At 35.7% G+C, this 15,293-nt stretch overlaps 1 long non-coding RNA gene across 1 annotated transcript in view; it reads left to right on the top strand.

Annotated features, from left to right (window-relative positions):
* The first annotated feature begins 4,887 nt into the window (after window positions 1-4,887).
* LOC137224542 (uncharacterized) overlaps window positions 4,888-15,293 on the top strand; it is a 220,704-nt gene continuing 210,298 nt past the window's right edge. The window contains exons 1-3 of the long non-coding RNA XR_010943376.1: window positions 4,888-5,004; window positions 6,615-6,840; window positions 12,062-12,125. This is a non-coding gene — a long non-coding RNA (uncharacterized lncRNA). The remainder of the gene's footprint in view (window positions 5,005-6,614; window positions 6,841-12,061; window positions 12,126-15,293) is intronic.

Raw genomic sequence — 15,293 nt, 5'->3', positions numbered from 1 at the left:
AGTTCTAACTATACACTGTGGATAGATGGAAGGTCCACCTTCCCCAAAATATCTTACCTGGTAACCTGTCATAATTTCTCTCCTTTGTTATTTGTTCTAAAACTGCCCTGCCTCTACCCAACTCACTTAAAGTCCCTAATTATAGGATAAAAAAAATATATTAATTGCTTTCCCAAAGGTCAGTGTTAAATGCATATCATTTTTTTTCTGGGGGCAGAGTCTCACTTCCCTCTCTTTGTCCAATTGGAAGGATAATATTATCAGACTTGCTTATTGCTAAAATGCTATCCCTAAGAATATAAGAGAAAGAACACACAGCTTTCAGTAGGAGCTGTGGGCTTTACCCAGAATAATAGGGCACCCTCTGACCTTTATGTTTTGGAATACTAAGTAAGAAAATTAGCCATCAGGAAGAAGGGTGACACTGAAGACTAACTTTTCCTCCCTCACAATTTTGTAGATCTTAGCCCAAATGCTTTTAAAATTGATATGTATTTTTTTTCTTATTTAAACCTTTAAATATTTAATTTTAAAATATTTCAAAATCATCAAAAATTATAGAAACTAACATAATGAGTGGCATACTACTCCATAAAATTGATATGTATTTTTGAATAATTCTTTTAATCTGGGATAACAAAGTGGTTCCCAAGTACTGGACTCATGTGCCAGCTCTCTCTGATATCTGTGTCACTGGCCAACTGAAGGCAGAATAAATGAAATTAACTCTGCAGGAGTAAATAGTGCCAAGATCCATGACATACGTTGGAGAGAACCCAAGCACAGGCCTTAAACTGCATCCTAAAATCAAGGCTATATCAGCAAAACTACTTGCACGTAAATTTGATTTGAAAAAAGAAGAGTGAAAGAAGGCAGGTAAGTAAAATATCAATGTAATATGCTTGGTAGTTGACACTAGAAGTACAAGAGGAAGAGGCACATCAACATACATACGTTCACTACATTTCATCAATCTGTGGTGCCCTCCTTCTCCATGTCTTTCATCTATGAAATGGAGGTTCATCTTACAAGTGATGATGTGTCAAATTTAAATGGAAATATGTTCTCTTTCTTAGTGATGCATATAATGATGTGCCTTATAATCAATGGCTGACTGACTGATTAAAATACAGTCGATTGGAATAGATGATGAAATACAGTTACAATCGGCCTTCTGTATTTGCTTGTTCCGCATCCACAGACTCAACCAACCTCCCACTGATTTTCGATTTTCGATTTTTGATCTGCAGTTGGTTAAGTCTGCAGATGCAGAACCCACAATATAGGGGGCCAACTGTAGTACACCATTTTATATAAGGAACTTGAGAATCCGTGTATTTTGCTATCAAGGGTGAGGAGGTAGTGGTCCTGGAACCAATCCCCTGGTGGATACGGGAAGGGGAGCACTGTATTTGCTTGTAAGTATGTACTGGCAGTATATGTTCATTGCCACATTCTCAATTCATGTCACAACTGGCCATTCATTTTTACGTTTGGCAGAATTTTTGCATACCTTATAGCCTAAGAAAGAGAATGAGAAATGTAAGTAATAGATATATTTGATGGAGAGATGTAATGTGTCAAAACCTCCACAGCTAGCAACAACCCAGAAAAGGCCAATAAACTCTGTAGCAACCATTACCATTGAGTGGATCAGTAAAGACCCTGTATTCTTGAGAAAGAAGTCTTTAGAGAAATAGATATAGAAAGAAAGAGGGTGGAGGTGGAGAGAGACAGACAGAGAAACACGCAATATGCAGATATGTAAAAGCACCAATATAATTTTCTTCTATTTAAAGATGTCAGGAATATCTCTCAAGTTAGGCAGCAGGACTTCAAGGTTTTTTGTGCTTTTTTCTTACTTAGAACTTTCTTTTTTAATGTGTACATTGACTGATAACATAATTAGTTGAGTTGGAAAATGCCAAATGAAAATGAAAAATCTAACACATGCTGCATATGAATGTCTTCTCAGGAAATTCTTGTAGATACTTTTTTCTGTCAAGCAGTGTATGTCAGAGAATTGTACCTAAAGAAAGAAGACTATCAAACAATGGCACCAAAAATAATCAAAATATGCTCAGTGGTACTCAAGAATTGCAGAGGAGGAAAGAAGAGCTTTATGTTAAAAATTTTTAAAAAGAAAAAACTAATCCCTTAGAGCACACACACACACACACAAATAAGAACTAATCACAAAGAAATCTCTATATTGCCTTCCCACAAATGTTCCTTACAAGGTAGTACATTATTTTACAAGTCACTATCAATCAAAAGTCACTTTTAGTAAGGTATGTCTGTGACTGACAAAGGTTTACCCCAGTGGACTCAGTTATTTGTATTTTTTTTCCTGAAAAAATAGCAAGATTTTTAAAATATTTGTTCTTGCATGTTTCAGAAAGCTCCAGAGTAAGTCAGAGGAATTGAGAGAGGTAGAAAACAGCTTGTTCTTCTTCCCAACCACATCAGATTAACCATTGAGCATAAGCTTTCAAAAGAGACTCTATGTTAGGGCTGCAGGACATCAAGAAGAAAGTGATGGTGTACATTGTCCATTATCTCTAATGTTCCATAATTGGTTCCAAAGCATGATACTCTCAAAGTGTTTTCCTCTGCCTCATGGTGGATTTGGCTGGTGATTGCTTTGCTGATCATGATTCTTGGACCTTGGATCTGCTGCTTGCCTGCAGTTTATTTGCCTTTTTCTAACTCTTTTCAAGAAGAAAAGAGGGATCACCCTGCAGGGATACCACTTCATGACTGGGATAGCAGTATTCAATTTTTGTATATAGTTTTAACTCTAACTTCCCTGGTTGGCAGAGTGAGCTGCTCCTCACAGATGCATCTCCCAGAATGTTTTAATGAGAAATGAGAGGAGAGAGAATTTATTCTCATTGACTTCTTTACTCCTAAGTAGCCTTTCCTGAACGTGGAGACTTAAATTTTATTTGTTGCCTCAATTGATGTATTTTAGCCAGTGAAGCAAAGTTTAGCAATTTTCTTTGTAATTAGTACTAGCCAACCCATACAAGGGTGTTAGTTTATCTTTTTTTTTTTTTTTTTTTTTGCGGTACGCGGGCCTCTCACTGTTGTGGCCTCTCCCGTTGCACAGCACAGGCTCTGGACGCGCAGGCTCAGCGGCCACGGCTCACGGGCCCAGCCGCTATGCGGCATGTGGGATCTTCCCGGACCGGGGCACGAACCCGTGTCCTCTGCATCGGCAGGCGGACTCTCAACCACTGCGCCACCAGGGAAGCCCCAGTTTATCTTTTTGTTTTTTTAAATCAAAGTGATTTTCATCCATAACAACTTGGTGTATATATATATTCTCTTTTTCTCATCTCCATCAATGAAATAACAAAAAAGTTTTTAAATTCCTTGGACAAATGGAAATTTTAAATTTCAAATCTGTTGGCATCAACAAAGATGTTAAATATTGTCATTAAATTTTGTAGTTTGATATTTTTATTCTAGCACAAACTTAGTAGGAATGTTAAACAAAAAAATGATTTAATGTGTGGCTAATTTTTATTAGAAATAAGCAAGGTGATACATACGTTCAGCTTTTTTGAGAAAATCATTTAAAAAAATAAATTCATTTTTGTCTGTGCTGGGTCTTTATTTCTGTGCGCGGGCTTTCTCTAGTTGCAGTGAGCAGGGGCTACTCTTCATTGCGGTGCACAGGCTTCTCATTGTGGTAGCTTCTCTTGTTGCAGAGCGTGGGGTCTAGGCGCGTGGGCTTCAGTAGTTGCAGCATGTGGGCTCAGTAGTTGTGGCTCACGGGCTCCAGAGCACAGGCTCAGTAGTTGTGGCACATAGGCTTAGTTACTCTGCCGCACGTGGGATCTTCCCGGACCAGGGATAGAACCCATGTCCCCTGCGTTGGCAGGAGGATTCTTAACCACTGTGCCACCAGGGAAATCCTTGAAAAATTCATTTTAATGGCAATTATTAGTCAAGATTCTTACCTACTTCAGAAAAATTTCTTGTGACATCTCTTTCAATTTGCTAGGCTAACATAATAGGACTAAGCTTACCTTCAGTCAGCTTTTGGATCTTTTACTTGGCCATCCTGGAACCCAAACGAGTTTTTAAGTATAGCACCACCTCCACATTAGTTTCCTGGATTTGCATGAATTGATGTGTCATTGCACCTATTTCTCAAACTGTGTTTTTTCCATTTTTGAAAAGTAGTGTTCTTGGCCAGCACTGTATGATATAGACTAATGATAGGACTCTCCATCCTCTGACTGCTGTATATGTAACATAGCTCTTAATTGGCAAAGTCTGCTTTTGACAATTGAAAACATAAGCATAACAGAGAGGATAATGATACACACAAATCAATTAAACTGATTTGAGCCTGCAATGTTGGTGCATCATTTAGTTTTGCAGATAGGTATCCTTAATCAGACAGTATAGGAGATATCTCCGGTCCCAGAGAACTTTTACTTAAATCACTGAACCTCAAATACACTTTAGCTTTACATTCATTTTAATAGTCAGAGGTGATGCTTGGATTTAAAGAGTACTAACATTCAGTTGTAATTTTCTCAGTAATTTTAAAGTGCTTTGTGGTTTTTGCTTTTGAACAGAGGAAAGAAATATATCAGAGCTGTCACAAATCTTTCATACCCTGATATCCTACTCCCCCTTCAATCCACAGATCTTTTATTAAATTCCACCATGCCTCTGCGGGAAATGTGAATAGTCATTGAAACTCGTTCTAAGCCAGGATTTGAAAGCTGATACACTGAAAAATGTACTCAGTGTATGTTAAATGAACACCAAACTCCCTGACAATGAGAGGACTAATATAAGACTATGACACAGTTAAATTTAGAAATAAGATTAAAAATAGTCCCTGGGTTTTCATTTCAAGGTCATTCACAGACACAATTCTCATAGTCCTGTGGAATTCCATCCCGGTTAGATTCCATTTCACATGTGGAGTAGTCTTTTGTCTTTTCAGCCTATTATGACTTTTGAAGAAATACAAGAAAGGTAACTAATATATATTAAGTATCCACTATATTACTGAGATTATGCACAATGCTTTCCTTTATATCCGATAATGATGATGATGGTGATGATGATGATATTATCTGATGTTTTTTGGACCTAAGTGTGCTAAGTATTGATAATATCCATTCTTACTCATACTTTTTCCCATCAAAAGACTGTGAATTTTGCAAATGAAGAAATTGATGTTTACAGAGGTTTCATAATTTGTTGAAAGTGGCTGCCACTTTTACTAAATGTAAAGTAAGATTTGGAACTCAAGTTTCTTTGTCTCCAAAGCCCATATTCTGAAAAAAATGTGAATGCAAAAGTTTGGGATTCAGACTGTCTTAATGTTTTTCATTCATGAATTGCTGATAATAATAATAATACCTACACCAGAGGATTGTTGTGAGAATACAATTAGTGAATACATATAAAGTTTTCATAATAATTGTACATGGCATATGGTAAATATTTAAGAAACATTAGCTGTTAATACTTCTGTTTAATAATAAAAATAATTATTAGGTTGTTATATTCCAAAAGACAGCAATCTTTTCTTCATATATCTTATTTTATTATTGTAATACAATAGAATACAAAACACTAAAAAAAGTATCTATAAACATTCTCCTTTCATTCTATCTTCCCAATACATTAAAATGGCAAAGTTTGAAATATTTATGCAAAGTATTATCTAATTAAATATTTCTGGGATCTATGACCTATTTTGTAAAATCAGCATGTCAAAGATAAGGATATTTCAAAGCCAACATTTACTAAAAGCTTTAATATTTGATCCTCAACCACTGTTTCATTTTCAAAATGTTCATCATCCTAGAGAAATGGGAAATTGAATATAAAGCATTGTGTGAAACTAACTTTGTTTTTGGTTGTTCCCACCACACAGATAATGTTCAAAGGTTCAGACACTGCTGTATTTTTGAAACAGCCCTAAAATCCTTTTCTTTCATATCCTTAATGGACTGGGAAAATTTTTCCTGTATTTGAGACTTAAGTTTGTTTCTGTTTATTAGTAATACATTATCTAGTGACAGCCAGTCAATAAGCATTTTGGCAGGACACCTGTCCTTAAAATGGCTAAGTTTTCAGCAGGGCCTTGATGAAACAACTTTGAAGGCTGAGATCATTCTCAGTTTAAGACAGTGATAACAGCATGTACGGTTATTCCCTTCTCCAGAAATTCGTTTCCCAGTGAGACAGATAGCTTGCCAAGAGCTCACCACTCTTGCTGAAGTGTTTTTGTAACTGGCATCACTCAACAAAATAGCAGTTTTACCCAAGCTTACAATTAGTAGAAGGCTTTTGAAGTACACTGAAACCATAGCAAGGAATACCAGCAGAAGCTGGCTCTTAAGAAGGCTTCTTTCACTCTTCTAGGCCAACAAAAATGGCCTTTTAATATTACTTTTTAGTCATGGTTGTGTTTCAGATGAGTTATTCAATCAATAATAGTTGCCTTTAAAACAGTTAGGTTGATGCTGTATGTACAGTGTGGAAATCATTAGTGCAGTTCACCAGCTGTTTCTGATCTTTGGCTGCCTGGTAGGATTTTCTTTTCTGATTTCCTCTTTACTTGGCTTCCTCAGGTGAGTCCATGTGACTAGTTCTGGCCAAAGGAGTCATGAACAGAAGCAACATGGGTCACTTCTGGGCCAAAACATTTAACTGACAGAGTGAGACTTTCATGAACTGTCTTTCCTGCTGTCACAGTGATTGGAAGCATTCCAGATAGTGGTTGCAACATCCATCAGTCTGGTCTCTGAAAGACAATGAAGAACAATACCCTCAAATGATCTGCACCAGATGTACAGAGTGAGCAAAACAATAAACATTTGTTATGTTAGCCACTGAGACATTTAGGGTTGTTTGTTACCACAGCATAACCAAGCCTATCCTGAGGGATTCATGCAATAAGAATTACAAACAAAAATTTGTGGCCATTCAAAGAGCAAACTGGAAGAGGCAAGCTGGCATTTTTAGCAAGTTACTTTTACAGTCTTTAATGACATACTTATACTTGTTGCAACAGGCAGTCAAATTTGTTTCATGGGAAGTTAGATCCTAAAACTGGAGCTGTGATTTCTGAAGTCAATACCGAATACCTAAGTAGTCATCATGAAGCAAATACTCACTATGAATTTTTGCAATATCTTAAACTTTATTTTAAATATACATGTGATTGTAACATGTATATGTATATATATATATCTGCTTAGAGTGAAGAACTAGAGTAATTGTCTCATAAATCAGTTATTATGTTCATTCAAAATATTATTACTTTAGATCATTTTTCATGATAGGCTACATTGTAAAAATGTATTATATTCTCAAAGTGAAAAAACGAAACATAATAATTAGAGACAAATTTCTCATCTATGCAGTATTCTATTGCACAGGGGCACCAAACTTTGGTTGCTCTCCTTACTTTGATCAGAAGTACTTGTCTCAAACTTCTTTATTTCCTGTAATAAGCCAATTGTATATCATCATTCATCACATATCTAAATCTTGCATGGATTATTTTGTATTTTTACTGTACACTACTTTCTAAGGGTAACAAATTGCCTATGTTTAGAACTCACTAGGAATATCAGTGCTTAAAAAAGTGTCTTAAATTTCCTTTTCTAAATGTTTTATAACATTAAAGTTAGTGGAAACATCAAAGTTCAGCCTATTAAAACTTCCCTGTTTTAATGTGTTTCAATCTTATTTTCTCTTTTTTTCAGTTTTTCCAGGTGTAACCACACCAGTAATTTTAGTCCATTCTATTATAGTATCACTTTTAATCCCCCATTATTTTCAGTATCCATCTTAGGTACTTCTCCAACATTGTGCTGTCACACATTCAAAACGTAAACAATGACCAGGTTTCAGAAACTGCATCTTACAATGATGCATGATTATGTTACACTGAGAATAAAGACCTAGATTGTTATTTCTAAAAGAACTCATAGGGCTTCCCTGGTGGCGGAGTGGTTGAGAGTCCGCCTGCCGATGCAGAGGACACGGGTTCGTGCCCCGGTCCGGGAAGATCCCACATGCCGCAGAGCGGCTAGGCCCGTGAGCCATGGCTGCTGAGCCTGTGCGTCCGGAGCCTGTGCTGCGCAACGGGAGAGGCCACAACAGTGAGAGGCCCGCGTACCGCAAAAAATAACTAAATAAATAAAAGAACTCATATTTGTTAATCTTACAGTTTTATAAGGCCTATTGATTTAAGCAGTATTTTCATAATAACCTAAACTGAACTTTCCCTCAGAAAATATTTTAAAAGTTTTTAATTGTCCTTTTTCATCCATGCAATAACATGCTATTTTTGTCTGCAAAATGGTATAAAAACAAATTTCCTGTATTAATGGATTTCAGAATATACTAAAGCTCATAACAAGGCACACTCTATGAAACAAACCATCTTTTGTTAAGAAATGAAATCACTCCATCTTGGATGATTCAAAATAAGGTGTGTGAAATTAATTTATTGAACAAGTAAAATTTGAAGTAAGGTACTGAAATTTAGTTCTTTCATGGAAGGGTAGACAGTGATTTCTTTCAGAATATGTGTCTGACTTTGATTAAAAGTCTTCTGTTATGCTGCACAGATGAAAGAACAAACTATATTTGTTTTAAATGATAGCACTGGATTCTGAAACTGAGCCCAGAAGATTAGATGCAGATTTTAAAGGATAGTACACATCTGTGCACTATTGCAGGTTCTTAAAACTCCACACCACAAGGTCAGATGAAAATACCAATGACCATTTGCTGTTCATTCTTTTGTGACAAAACAGATTGGCAATAGCTAATATTTCTACAATTTGTCCCTAGGCAAATTTAAAAGCATATGTTAACTTCAACACAAAAGCTATGTTGAAACATTGACTCATTTCTACTTTTGCCTGTTCATTAAAACACACACACGCACACACACACATCTACCCACCTTTATTATTTTTGAGTATACTTAAATAATCAGTGTGTATAAGAAATGGTACCCAATGTATACTCAGTTAGGATTTTGGAAAGTTGAAGCAACATAGTCCTAAATTACATACAACAAAAACTTTGTCATATGTTTTGAGTTGGATGAATTATCTTTTGTTTATATAGTATATGCCAAAAATAACAAAAAGAAGCAACTCAGGAAAGTCCAAGGTAATCAGCCATATATGACAACATTATCATGGATAATCTACAAATTAGAAAATTTATGTACAAGTAGTCATAAGTATAACTTTAATCCACCTGTTTTGAAATAATTTTGAGGCATCTTCTAATAAAAGCACAGGTACATGAAATATAAAACCATTAGTCCAAAATTAAAATATAAAGTTCAAATTATAAAGATGAGGATGGGGTAATTAAACAGAAGACAACCTCTGTTAACTAACCTCCATTTAATACCTTACCCAAATAAAAAGCCTTGTGTATCAATGAAAAGATTAACAAACAAATTAATATTTATGTGCTTTCAGTTTAAAGAATATGTTTATATGTATGTAATTTTTAATAATTTCCATATTTTTCAGAAATTTTAGATAAACAACCAATTAGATCCCAATTGTGTAAGGATAACAAGGTAGCTAGTGCATTAAGAAACAGAGAGGAAAATAGTAGCAGCTGGGCATAAATCATAGTTCCAAGCAGAAGTGGATTTGCCATGTAGCTAATAAAGGTTAAGCTTCAAGGCTCTGAACTTACACGAGCCCCTTCCATATCCCTGCACTTAATTTTTTTTTTTTTTTGGCGGTACGTGGGGCTCTCACTGTTGTGGCCTCTCCCGATGCGGAGCACAGGCTCCGGACACCCAGGCTCAACGGCCATGGCTCATGGGCCCAGCCGCTCCGCGGCATGTGGGATCTTCCCAGACCGGGGCACGAACCCGTGTCCCCTGCATCGGCAGGCGGACTCTCAACCACTGCGCCACCAGGGAAGCCCCCTGCACTTAATTTTGTGTTCATAATTTTGAATTCTCTTTTCTTAGGGCTACCAAAATTATATAGACCTGTGGCCGCATAAATCTTGGTTCCTGGCTCCAAGTTTCTTGTCAGTTAGGGAAAAATGTAGTTGATCATACAATGCTCAGTGTTTAATAATAGGGAATTTGCCAGTTCATCAGGAATAATAGACATTTTTTTCCAGTTGATATGCTCATAGAGAAATTTACTATTAAATATATTGAAAAAATAAGTCCCTTGGCAATGATGTTACAATATGGCAATATATCACAGAAAAATGAAGTGTTATTCTACATACAGTGTTCCTTTATATAAGCAGCAAAGACATGCTATTAAAGCATATTTCACACACTGGTTTTTTGTTTTCAGGATGGCACAAAGGGGTCCTGGAGTCAAGTTTGCTGGGAAAGTTTGTTATGGGATGGAGGGTGGAGAAGAATAATAGCAGCCTCAAGGGGAGGAGAGAGAGAATAGAATAGAAAGAAGATGAACTAAAAGAACAAGCATATCATGTACAGAAAGGCTATTATCCAGCTACAGTAGAATAGAATGATGAACCGTCTCGTGGAACCACAAAATTCAATGACTTGTGTAGAATTTTCCATTGCCACCATGTATAAAATGAAAGCAATAAAATCAAAGCATTATTAGTAATGAAGAAACTGTATTTTCAATGCCACTAACTGAAAAGATGATATAAAGGTAATTGGTCATGAGAATGTTTAGCATTAGTAATGGATTTTAAAAATTGCTTTACCATAATTAAATTACAAAAGTCACTGTTTCATTGCAGGGCATTCCAATATACCATATTAAAGAAAACAATAACTGTTTCAAACACAGTATGGATATTATTTCCCAACAATAAGCATTGAAATTAGGACTTGTTCATTGCTATATTACTGGCATATTGAAGGTGCCTGACATATACCAGATTCTCAGTAAATATTTTTTAATAAGTTAAAAATTCACATGAAACACTTATGAAACTCTAGAATTTTAAAGTATTATTTTAAGAAAGGCATAATATAGGTATTAATATACTTACTGTATACAGTAATTATGAAAAAGGACTCATTGTACAATAAACTATATACACATACTAAAATTCAGAACTTTACATTATGAATTTAATATATTGCAAACTATTAGCTAATCATTGTAAACATAAATTACACTCTGCAACCAATAATTTGCTTAGGGAATGCTGGGAGTGAAAGGTGATTTCGATTATTTATATCACTTTAAAAAACTATCTAGGGAAATTTATAATCTGCCTTCATTTTCTCATGTAGCAAATAGAAATACTTAGAATTATTCACTAGACTGTAGAAAAGCAGTAAAATTTTGTGGTTTTTTGTGGTACGCGGGCCTCTCACTGTTGTGGGCTCTCCCGCCGCGGAGCACAGGCTCCGGACGCGCAGGCTCAGCGGCCATGGCTCAGGGGCCCAGCCACTCCGCGGCACGTGGGATCCTCCCAGACCGGGGCACAAACCCGCGTCCCCTGCATCGGCAGGCGGACCTTCAACCACTGCGCCACCAGGGAAGCCCTGGATAATTTTTATAGAATTAACAATTGAGCAATGTATTGATAATATTTAAGAGCTTCATCAAAGGCTTTAGTTGGGAGACTCTGAAGAAATCTTTCTTAATGAGTTTAACTTTATTTTTCTTTGTACCTTTGTACTCCCAAAGAATAGCCTTGAAGGCTAAAAGAACTCAAAAAAAGAACTAAAACTACTTCCTCAGAAGTGTGTTTAGAAAGAAGAAATATAATGGCACATACTCTTCAATCCTGGCAATAATTAGTGTTTATATGTGTATTATATAGTATTGTTTATTTAACTACTCCCCGACAGAGTCAGTTTCTTATCATCTATTCTCTACTTGAGTCTTTGTCTAGTGCCAGCAGCTTGGGACTCTGCCATATACATTATGAAATAAATTAAAGGTAGGGTTATTTAGATTGTTTTGAATGAAAAATGCAGAAACTCGGAGACTTTTAGTTAAGATAATTATTTCCTATTTAAGTTTTTATACAATAAAAATATACTTTTCCATCTACCCTTTTTTCCCTTCAGGCTAGAGATAACCTCTCGATGATACACCAAGAAAGAGAGAAAAAAAATGGTGTATTTCTCACTGGTATGTCCCTTTTACTGATTAAAACAATATGTCAATATGTGTGTCTGAGTGGTAAAAACACATTAATAAATTACTACCTGAGTCAGCCATTTGGACCTTTGCATTTAGTTACGCCATTACTGAATTTACAGTTTGCCAAAATAACTCCTATGTGTACATCAGTTAATTTACTATAATTTTATAATTTTGAGTTATGGAGTATCATATGATCTTTAAGTTATGTAAGTAGAATGTACCTATTTTTGAGTAACTAATAATTAAAACTTTGGAACATATTTTAAGATGAAAATTCTAATCCCCTTTATTTTAAGAAATATTACAGATGTTTAGATACAAGAATATTGCAATAACAAGAGGATTTGTGATATTTGATATAAAATATTTCCGGTTTAAAACAGAGACAGAAGTAGAGGTGTATCATCCTATCCATTATTTGGGACAGAATTGTTAAAAATCTTACAGGGCAGGATTGGGCTCTTAAAGAGAATTATCAGCTAAAGTAAAGTGCTACTTAGGTACAAGGAAAAGGGCACAAAAACACAAGAGCAAGTATACATAGGGCAGGTAGCACACATGTTAGAAATAATCTAGGGGCTAAAAGTAGGCACTTTCCTGAAGCAGATACAGAATTAATCAAAAGATTGACGTCTAATTACAGGAAAGTCCTGGGCTAACAAATATAGAGGGCTAAGAAAATCAACATTTAATCTGAAAGGGTTAAACCTGGCTATGATTATCTTGAAATTGAAATGGAAATGTTCCTTTCTGGCTGTAATGCATCAGCTTAAAATTCTGAAGTTGTTCAGGACCAAGGACAAATGCAATTCAATACAGCCTCATAGATTTTCTCATCCCACTTGTCTGAGAATCATATATAGTCATATAGCTGGAAATGACTTTAGAAATTATCCATCCCAACTCCTTTACTTTACAGGTAAGAAAACTGAGGCACAGAGTCATTACTAACTTATCCAGTCACCCTGTTAGAAAGGGGTAAGGTTCAGTTTAGAACCTAAGTTTGCTTATACCTGGTACAGTATTCTCTGAGACATACAAATATATAAACTTACATGCACAGAAGATTTTGGCTGTTTTTATATTAAGAAGTTAATTTATATTTAACTTTTGTGTATGTATTTCTAAGGGTGTGTGTGTAGAGGTTAATAGTCTAAATGAACAGAAAAACCTTTTTCTAAATAGCCCAGATTGTCTCAGACTAAAATGTACCCTTCCTAGTTTTGGTATGTTTATTTGGAAATGGCCAGAAGGAAGCTGACCAAATTTAAAATATCTCCTCAGATCTTTTTTTCCTTTGTTTAGCAATGTTTAAAGAAATTTTTAAAATATATTCTAAATAGTCACTTGCTATTTTAATCTCTTTATTCTTCAATTTTCCAGTCTAGTATCTGAGAACTCTTCTATATTTGTCTTTTTTTTTTTTACGTTGGTCTGTGTTTTTGTATTGTCATTAATTTAAAAATGTAAATAGTTTTGCTAAATTGGTTTGTTTTTTTATTTGAAGGTTTGGTCAAGAAGAATTTGAAATTATAAAAAGTATACTATTGTTGAGATTTTATGAGAAAGCATCAATTAAGGGAAAAGTTGTATTATTGTTAGAGAATATTTTGTCTACTTTAGGCAGAGAGACTAAGAGGAACTAAAGCAAAGGCTAAGTTCAACTAATAGTATAAGATCCAGAGGCTTATTTTATGACCTATATAGTCACTGAAATAATAAGCTAAATTAGAAAATGGAAAGATGAATCCTAATTTGGGAACAGTATTTTTTTAAAAAAACAAAACCTTGTGAATAAGGAATATTACAACCTCTTGATATAGTGGAAAGATAATGAATTTTGGAGTCTGAATGCAGATGTTAGCTTGACTCTCTCTACATAATGTTGGGAAATTTTCTTAGCCTCCTATCAATCCCAGTTTCTCTCTTTGAAAAATAAGAATATGCTTTTGGATAGCATTAAATCACACAAGTAGACATATTCATCCTCCCTGATGAGGATTCTAAATAGCTGAAATGTAAATATCTGTCCTTGTCTCCATTCCTCCTCCTAGAGCCAGCTATCAACACTCAGGCCAATCCTTTAAGGTCTTTGGCTTTGATCCAATTTGCCATGAACTCTGGTGCAAGGTTCCAGAGAATTTATAAAGATATGGTATCCAGAGTTCCCTTTCACCAGTCTGTCTAGCTCTTGGAGTTTGTGATAAACTCCCAGAGCCAGGTTACTAACTCTTATTTTAGACATAGTGTTCTCCAGAAAGGAATCTGGGAGAATCTTAGGGATTTTAGATCTAATCTGGGACTAAATGTTGTCCAAAAACTTCTGCCTATTTCTGTGTGGATCTCTAGGTTATTTTATCCTTCAGCACCTGCTACCTCATCCTACTTTTCTGTGGGGTTTTTGGAAGGAAGTTGACTGTTGAAATTTGCCTGGCTATTGAAAAAGAAATTTTCTTTCATTTTGCACTGGGTATACCATTTCTAATTTGGACTAAGCTGTTTCTACATGTCAAACTACCACACTTTAACCTAATCTAAAGTAAAGGGACCCCATGTGGAGATCACAGACATATTTTTCCATAGATTATAATAAAGTTAAACATAAAAAATAAACAAAAAATTTTAAAACACCCTCCCTTTTCTTAATGTATATGGTCTGGGAAAAATCAAGCAACAACATTAATAAGAAGGAGATAGGAGAATTTGGTTTTGCTGTGTTTCTTTTAAAACTTTATTCAGATTTTGGCAGGACCAGTTGACCATTTGTACTCAGGTAGGTTTGTCTGTGAGAGGGTATTCTTCACAAGTGGGGTTGCATAAAAAGATGAGACTTGGGCTTCCCTGGTGGTGCAGTGTTTTGAGAGTCCGCCTGCCGTTGCAGGGGACACGGGTTCGTGCCCCGGTCTGGGAAGCTCCCACATGCCGCGCAATGGCTAGGCCCATGAGCCATGGCCACTGAGTCTGCGCGTCCAGAGCCTGTGCTCCGCAATGGGAGAGGCCACAACAGTGAGAGGCCCGCATACTGCAAAAAAAAAAAAAAAAAAAAAGATGAGACTTGAATTTACACTTCAACTTCAAAGTCTAAATATTAGTTTATGTTATATTTTCTAACCTGCTCAGGGTGAATTTATGTGTGCAAGTGCAATGGAGCTT

This window comes from Pseudorca crassidens, chromosome 5, assembly GCF_039906515.1.
Source record: "Pseudorca crassidens isolate mPseCra1 chromosome 5, mPseCra1.hap1, whole genome shotgun sequence".
NCBI classification, from domain to species: Eukaryota; Metazoa; Chordata; class Mammalia; order Artiodactyla; family Delphinidae; genus Pseudorca; species Pseudorca crassidens.
The sequence above is the reverse complement of the archived record's forward strand: the minus strand, read 5'-3'. Positions and strand labels throughout refer to the sequence as shown.